This window comes from Pteronotus mesoamericanus, unplaced genomic scaffold (assembly GCF_021234165.1).
Source record: "Pteronotus mesoamericanus isolate MK-2021 breed Mesoamerican mustached bat unplaced genomic scaffold, CSHL_Meso_final scaffold_85, whole genome shotgun sequence".
NCBI lineage: Eukaryota > Metazoa > Chordata > Mammalia > Chiroptera > Mormoopidae > Pteronotus > Pteronotus mesoamericanus.
Window position 1 is genome coordinate 26,469,240 of NW_026555329.1, and position 8,347 is coordinate 26,477,586.

At 32.6% G+C, this 8,347-nt stretch overlaps 1 pseudogene; it reads right to left on the reverse strand.

Moving 5' to 3' along the window:
- Positions 1–257: 257 nt before the first annotated feature.
- Positions 258–350, reverse strand: LOC129063613 (uncharacterized; annotated as a pseudogene).
- Positions 351–8,347: the final 7,997 nt, after the last annotated feature.

An 8,347-nucleotide genomic window follows, 5' to 3' on the forward strand; every position in this document is an offset into this window, starting at 1 on the left:
ATAGGGATGTGAGCATGGATAAAGGACATGAATGACAGAGATGGGGAATTTGAAACTGAGCGCTCATTAAAAGCAAAGACTCTATCTTATCATTAAAAAATAGTGCTTGTGATGTGCCAAGGATTTTTCAAAGCAAAATTATGAACTGAATAATTAGAACTTAAAGCATCATGTTTGAATGAGCAGCAATGATAAGGTTGATAACAAGAATCTAAGGTCATTAAGTTTCTTCGGTTTAAGGTCAATTTTGCTTTGGTCCCAGCAATTGAGGCCAAACTAATCCTGAGGTGTTAGTCAAGAGTACTATTCTAGTAACAAACTATAGAAATGATTCCTGAAAGTATAGTCTTCAGGAGCACTATTCTAATGTGAAGCACAAGGTGCAATTCCAAAGGTCAGGAACAGGGATGGTTTAGAAGTACTACGCTATTTTATTGCACCAAGAAATGGTGATGGAATTAAAAATGTTTTGAATACATAGATAATTCAATGTTATAAGCTAAACTATGAATTTCCAATATAAAACTCAATGTCTTACTGCTTCTTCCAAACTTGTAAAGCAAGGACTTGATGTAGTTTACAACTGTCAGAAAGCCTGTGTGAAGAAAGGCACTGAACAGAGGGAAGTGTCATGAGGTCAAGTTGAAGAGATGGGCCAGAGCCAAAGTGTTTAGGGCTCCGCAGTCCAGGGGAAGGAGTTTGAACACTATTCTAAGTACAAATAGAAGCTACCAGAGAATTTTAGGGAGCAGAGGTAGGTTCCATAACCACATTCTTAAAGGTCAATTTTATTATCCTATGATAAAAGAGCTTGAGGAGTCAGGAGTAAACAGAGAAACTTCTTACAGCATCATTGTGATATGCTAAATGGAAAATGCTGATGACTGAGGTGATGTGAGTGGTATTAAAGAAAAAAAATCTGATATATTTTTAAATTAAGGCACCTGAATTTACCACTGACAAATTACATAGATGTGTTTGTATGGATAGGATTGGTAATGAGATGGGAAAATTCAGATTAAGATATATGGGTGACAGTGTAGGAATTCACTCAGATGTGAAAGATTAGTGGACAAACAAGATATTAACTGATTGATTGACTTTGAGTGGGAAAAGAGGAAAAAAATGAGAGTTTTTTTGTTGTTGTTAAATTTATCATGTTTATGAGACATATTAGTGGAAATACCTAGTAACCAATGAGATGCATAAGGCTATAACTCAGTAAGATGTATATTGGGGATTATTTTTCTATACATGGTATTTAAAGCCACATGAATTTATTGGATTGGCCAAAAAGTTCATTTGTTTTATTTTCTGTAAAATGGCTCTAGTAGCGCTTAGTTGTCTTTTACTTCATTCAAAACAATTATGTTTGATTGCATTGTGACAGCTGTCATATCAGCACACATTTAAAAAAACATCGAAATTGGTGAAATTTTGTGTAGCCATTTTAATATTGAAGATAGAAGAAAAGCAACATTTCAGCATATTATACTTTATTATTTCAAGAAAAGTAAAAACAACTGAAATCCAAAAAAGATATGCAGAAGGTGCTGTGATTGGTTGAATGTGGCAAAAGTTGGTTGCAAAGTTTTGTGCTGAAGATTTCTCGCTCCACAGTTGGGTAGACCAGTGAAAGTTGATAGTGAACAAATTGAGACATTAATTAAGAACAATAAATGCTATACCGAATGGAAGATAGCCAGCATAAACAAAATATCCAAATCAATAGTTATGGGTAAAAGTGAAAAATGCATCTTATTTTATGGAAATAAAAACTAAACAGACTTTTTGGCCAACCCAATATAAGATCACCAAAGGAGAAGATATAGTAGGAAGAAAATAGAGGCCAGCAACAAATCCTAAATTTAGAATTCACCCGAGGTGGAGAGTACAAACTGAGAAAGCAAAATGAAATAGAAAAACCAAAAAAGAATTCAGTGGTCAAGTGTGGAACATAATGAGTTTGCCTAAGGTGAGCACAAGGAAATGTCCACTGGGGTTGTCCATTGGAATATTTTTAATCATGTTGTCAAGTGAAGTTTCAATGGAATATGGAGTCCATCAGCTATACTGAAGTAGGTAAGAGAGTGAATGTGAAATGAAGTATTGCAAGAATGTACACACACACACACACACACACACAAAATATTGTTGTGAGGGTTCCACTTAGAAGAGGAATATAGAAATGACTGCTTGTTGAGAAAATATGCTTCTGTTAATGGAGAATGTGTGTTCAAGGAGGGGGATATTAGAAAGAGTTATGAACAATGTTTCTTGTATCTTGTATTTTCTTCAATGTTTCTATTTTTCATAGTGCATGGCTGGATATTTTCTGGACAGGCTATATGTAATATATAAATTTCCTCTACTATCACAGAAGAAAGGCAGCAAAATTTAAGCAAACACAAATTTTGTGATGAGAAGATGAATCCTTTCCATTTCATTACTTCTATTTTTTAATTTATTATCAAGTGAAGTCATCAATTGATTTAGAAAAAGGAGGAAAGAACTACGTGAGATTTGCAGAGAAAGTTTATCTGATGAAATATCTATAGCACCAAGAGTAATGCTTGGCATGTAGAAAATCCTCACAAGTGTGTGCTGAAGGAATGAATGAAAAGAAAGAAAGTGAGAGGAAACTGTTATTTTGGAAAGCAGAGAAGCTGGCTTCCAAGGGATATATAAGAAGATTGTGTAGCAAACTGTATTTTTAGTGTTAATCTGTTCATTCCTTTCCTACAAGACGTGGGTTTTAACTGTTTTACACTATCAATGAGGTTTAGATTTCTCTTGTCAATGACTGGTTTTGATATAGGAATGCAACCAGTTTCTGGACCAATGAGGTATAAAAGGATTTCTAGAGGCTTAGGTTAAAATTTTTTCTTTGCTTTTAAAGAAAGATGCATGCAAGGAAAATGCTTCTTGATAGAAGTCGTATATCAGAGGATAATGATGGGAGCTGGCCAAAAGTTAGAAAATGGCAAAGCACAAAATAGAAAGGACTCGGGCAGAGCACCACTGTATAACCAGAGCAGAAAGTGCCCTGCTGCAGATCTGGCAATTTGGCCACTCTGAGGACCTGGAACATCTCAAACCAACAAAAAATGCATTTGTTGAAACAAATACAGTGGTGAAATTGTCAGTAGGGCTTTGTGCTCAACAAGTACAGTTTTTAAGCCATACCCTAAATATCGCCTCTAATGGCTAATGTAAGACTGCCAGATAAAATACAGAACTCATACTTAGATTTTAATTTTATACAAACAATGATGCTCCTTGCAATATTTGGGACATACTAATATAAGAAATGTGTTATTAAACTGAGAAACCTAAATTTTTATTAGCTAAACCTCGCAATCTTAGACCAATGTGCCTCTTTGCATCTTTTGTCTTGTGTTTTAGCAGGACACTTGATGGCATCCAAATGTTGTGGACTCTGGGTTGTGCCACCACTGGACTTGAAAGACAGACATTGCTTGGGCGTACAGAGAACATTTGAACAGAAAGTGCCTAAGCAGGAAAAGACAAATATATTTTTGCTTTTTCTTTTAACATACAAAATCCTTTTCTTATAGTAAACACTAAGTAGATTACTGCACACAGTGTCATTACCAAGCAGTGCCAAGAATCCATTTGTTTTATTCCTTTGATATTTGAAATTATGGCTTGCAAAGTACTCATTATTTAGTGTAATGTTCACATTTGCAGATGATTGCTGGGGAATATTTGTCTATATTAAACAATCTGTATTGTAGAACCATTTATAACATGAATGGAGCATGATACTGATTCTTTATCTTGATTACTAGATGTTCAATGAAAACTAGGACTTCAAATACTTTAACTTATTAAATTTATTTGATAAGATTGAATTAATTATATGAAAAAATCAAACATATAATTTTAATAAAGTATACTTATTTAATTGTTATATTTTTTCTCAAGTTTGCCAAGCATGGTACATAGCTAGTACAATTCTAGATTCATAGAAGAAAAGTTAATTCATTACATCAAATAGATGCCTTAATGTATTGAACTTAATTCCTTCCTGTGATCTTAGCTGAAAAACCTGAAAGGAATATAGTTTTCATTTAATGAACAGAATAGTGCGTTGATCCTTTAAACCATAAACTGACTTCAACATCAGTAAAATGTAGGGTCTGGTAGAAGTAAGGCTTGCTTGAGTGTGGTTTGTAGGGTAATGAGTGTAATAATTTATAGCTTTAATTTGAACATTTCACCTAAAATGTCATATGGTGTGCTTGGGTGAGATAATATTATGTTACAGAATTACATGCTTATGATTTTGTAATAAAAAGTTTTGTAATAAAAAAGGGGCATAATTTGTGCTGGACCTTGTATATAGTTGAGATGCATAGTGTTTAAACACTAACTACTGCTTCTATAGAAGTTTTAAAGAAATATGTAATATATACATATAGCTATGCTATTGTATATTACATATATATTACTTAATGTATAATAAATAAAAGTGTCACCAAAATTATAAATTTGGATTGTGCTATTTTAGTTCTTATAGAAATGCCTTCATCCCTTTACAGTGCATTCATTGCCCTAATTTTTCAGCTCTTCCTAAATCTATGCCTTTGTAATATGACCTTGTGACTTCCTAAATCAACAAGAGTCTATTTTCCTAACCCTTTAAACAGAGCTAGTCTTGTGATTTGATATGCTTAATACAATATAGCAGAAAGGATAACTAATTAATCAATACAAATTAAAGCTTGTTTGTATATATATCTATATATTTATATATATTTTATCTTCAAATGATAAGCATTTTAATAGTAAGTGGTTATTTTTCCTATTTCTTTATCACTTTTTACTACTTTGTATTATGCCTCAAGCAAAACACATTTAGAGTTAAAAATGTCTTTCCTCACTTTGTCTTAAAAAAGATTTTTATTGTAAATTTTCCATCTAAATTTCTCACAAGAGTTTTTCCAAAAATTCTTAAGTCAGCAACTGAACTGCATGTGCTAAAACCTGATAAACTTGGGAAACTGAAACTCTTGATCTGTTAAAATGATATCTTGAGAAGTTTTGGCTAAAGCCAATTACTAAGAGGATTATTTTTCTCAGTGATGTCATTTAAAAAAACTTTTTATGCATTTTCAGGTTGCAACTTGACAATTTTTGAGTTTTAAAATACAAGCTTATTCTTTGTGCTATGGAAAAGCCTACTGTGTCACCAAAACATTGTCTGGGAACAGTAAGAATTGTGTTTATTTGAAAACTATCTCAAAGTTTATTTTTATGATTAATACATATCTTCATTTTAGAGAACGATCTTATCTGCACAACATAATAACACTGCCTTCCAATATTTAGTCTTCTCTCCATTTAAACATTAAGAAAATTAATATTTTAAGATTATAGCACACATTTGTTTATTTAGAAAAGGGGAATGTTTATTTCACAAACATCTAATCTGTTTTTTGCAGTCATTTTGGATGCCTCTTTGGGTGCAAATAAACAATTGCATTACATGTTGACAGAATTCAAAGCTTGTAATTTGGTTGGGAATCTGTAGTCTGCCCTTCTGACAAACACAGTGGCAAGATGATTAAAGGATATTACAGTGTTGATAATGGGGAAAAAACGCTTTGCTCTCAAAAATGTTAATGGATATCTGAGAGCCAAGAATTTAAGGAACCCAGACGACTTACTTCATCCCTTATACATGGTCAGCTCCAAAACTTGTTACTGCTCTAAAATTAAATAGAAATTTTAAGGTAACTGGAAGAAAATACCTAATATAATTTCTGCAAATTCTCAACTTTGTTGCATAGGACAAGGAGTCAGGCACAGGGATTTCTCTGGAATTAAAAGAACCATCTACCCCCATCTGTGGTCTAAGATGACCTAAGATGACCTAAGATTCAATAGAGAACTTATACATACAAAAAAGAGATATAGCTTTAGCTGTGGTTTTTCAAGCCCGTACTTCAAAGAGCTTTGTTAAGCTTTTTATGGAAAAGGTTGTGCTTTAACAGGTTTCATTCTTAATGAAAACCTTTCCATTTTCTTCAGTCTTCAACAACAAGTAGGTGAACACATAAACTAGCTCTGTGGCACTTATTGCAAAACTGATGTATTGTTTTGTGTTTAAGATCCACCTAAAGTATCTGACAAATACTGACAAATATAAAGCCATAAGACTTATCTCAAGTAATTGGATTAATCATTTCAGATTAATTATTATGTTAGAAATACACATAGATAAAATGTACCTATATATTATACCAATGTTTATTTGTAAATATGTGTGTATACATACATAAATACATGTATAATGTATGTATGTAGCAATATGAGGATATATACATATATTCCTTAAAAATTATGCTGAATTGCTATTGATAAACTTTTCAGTTTTCTAATGTATTTTAATTCAGATGAAGTCCTGCCTTATTTTTTGGTTGTTTATATTTCCTAGTAACTCATAAAGAGTAACTCTTTTGTTTAAAATGAAAGAACAGTTCTCAGCTGTTTTCCTCACTTATCTCATTACAGAACACACTTCCATTAGTAACATCCCGTGGTAATGACAGTGATTCATTTAGAGGTTGAAAATGATTGTTCTCCAGAAGAGAATGTCAGAAATCTTAGGGATTACGATTCAAAATTGAAGGATATACTCATTCTTCTTTTCTACATCTTTATAACCAGTAGTATATCAATAGACCTTTAAAACTAAAAAAAAAGAGAGAGAATGATTAACTCTTGGGAATTTCCACATAGATAATCCTGCCACCTATAAACATTAACAGTTTTCTTTCTTTCTCAGTCTGTAGATCTTTCATTTATTTTTCTTATCTTATTGTGTTATGTAGAACTTCCAGTACTATGTTGAATATGAGTGGTGAAACAAGACATCCTTGCCTTGTTCTAATACTTGCCTTGTAATGTCTGGTTTTCTGGAAAATACTGCAGAAAATTGGTATAATTTCTTAAATGTTTGGGAAAATTCATTGCTAGAGCCATCTGAGCCTGGTGCTTTCCTTTTTGGGAGGTAATTAATTATTGGATCAATTTTGTTGATAGATATGGTCTATTGAGATTATTTGTTTCTTATGTGAGCTTTGGTGGATTGCATCTTTTCCCAGAGAAATGCGAAGCCCCTAGATCTTATAGCTTAAACATTAAACAAAGCTTGGTTTCTAGTCAGGTAAATATAAATCCTCACATTGGAGGCCTAATTACTCAGTTCATATTACCCAATTACCCATATTACTCAATATAACATGTCTGATTTTTAACAACAACAACAAAAATTTAAGGACCACAAGGGAAGAAAAAACAAAGTCAGAAATTTAAAAATAAAAGAAAAGCGCAGAATCACAGTTATGACCGATGAAATATTTTGAAAAAATATTTCAAAAATTTGTATGGAACCACAAAAGGCCCCACATAGCAACAGCAATCCTGAGAAAGAAGAACAAAGCTGGAGGAATTATGCTACTTAATATCAAACTATACTACAAGGCCATAGTAATCAAAACAGCTTTGTACGGGTATAAAAACAGGCACATAGATGAATGGAACAGAACAGAGAGCCCAGAAATAAACCCATGCCTTTATACTCAATATTTGACTGAGGAAGCAAGCATATACAATGGGTTAAAGACAGTTTATTCAATAAATGGTGTTGGGAAAATTGGACAAATATGTTCAGAAAAATGAAATTAGGCCACCTTCTTACACTGCACACAAAAATAAATTAAAATTGGATCAAAGACTTAAATGTTAGACACAAAACCCATAAAAATTCTAGAAGAAAACATAGGCAGCAAAATCTCAGACATAACTCATAGAAATATTGTATTGAGTATATCTCCCCAGGCAAGAGAAACAAAAGAAAACAAACGAATGGGGCTTCATCAAACTAAAAAGTTTTTGCACAGAAGGGAAATGATCAACAAAATAAAAAGAAAACTCACAGAATGGGAGAAAATATTCGCCAATACATTTGATAAGAGGTTAAAACTTATAAAGTACTTACAAAACTCAACACCAAACACCAAACAAACAAACCAATTAAATAATGGACAAAGGACTTGAATAGACACTTCTCCAAAGAGGACATATAGATGGTCAATAAACATATGAAAAGAAGCTCAACATCACTAATCATCAGAGAAATGCAAATAAAAACCAAAATGAGAAACCATATCACACCTGTTAGAATGGCTGTCATCAATAAATTAACAAACAACAAGTGCTGGCAAGGATGTGGAGAAAGAGAGAAAATTTTTGCACTGTTTTTGGGTAGGCAGATTGGTGCAGATTGAAAAGCATCATGGAGATACCTCAAAAAATT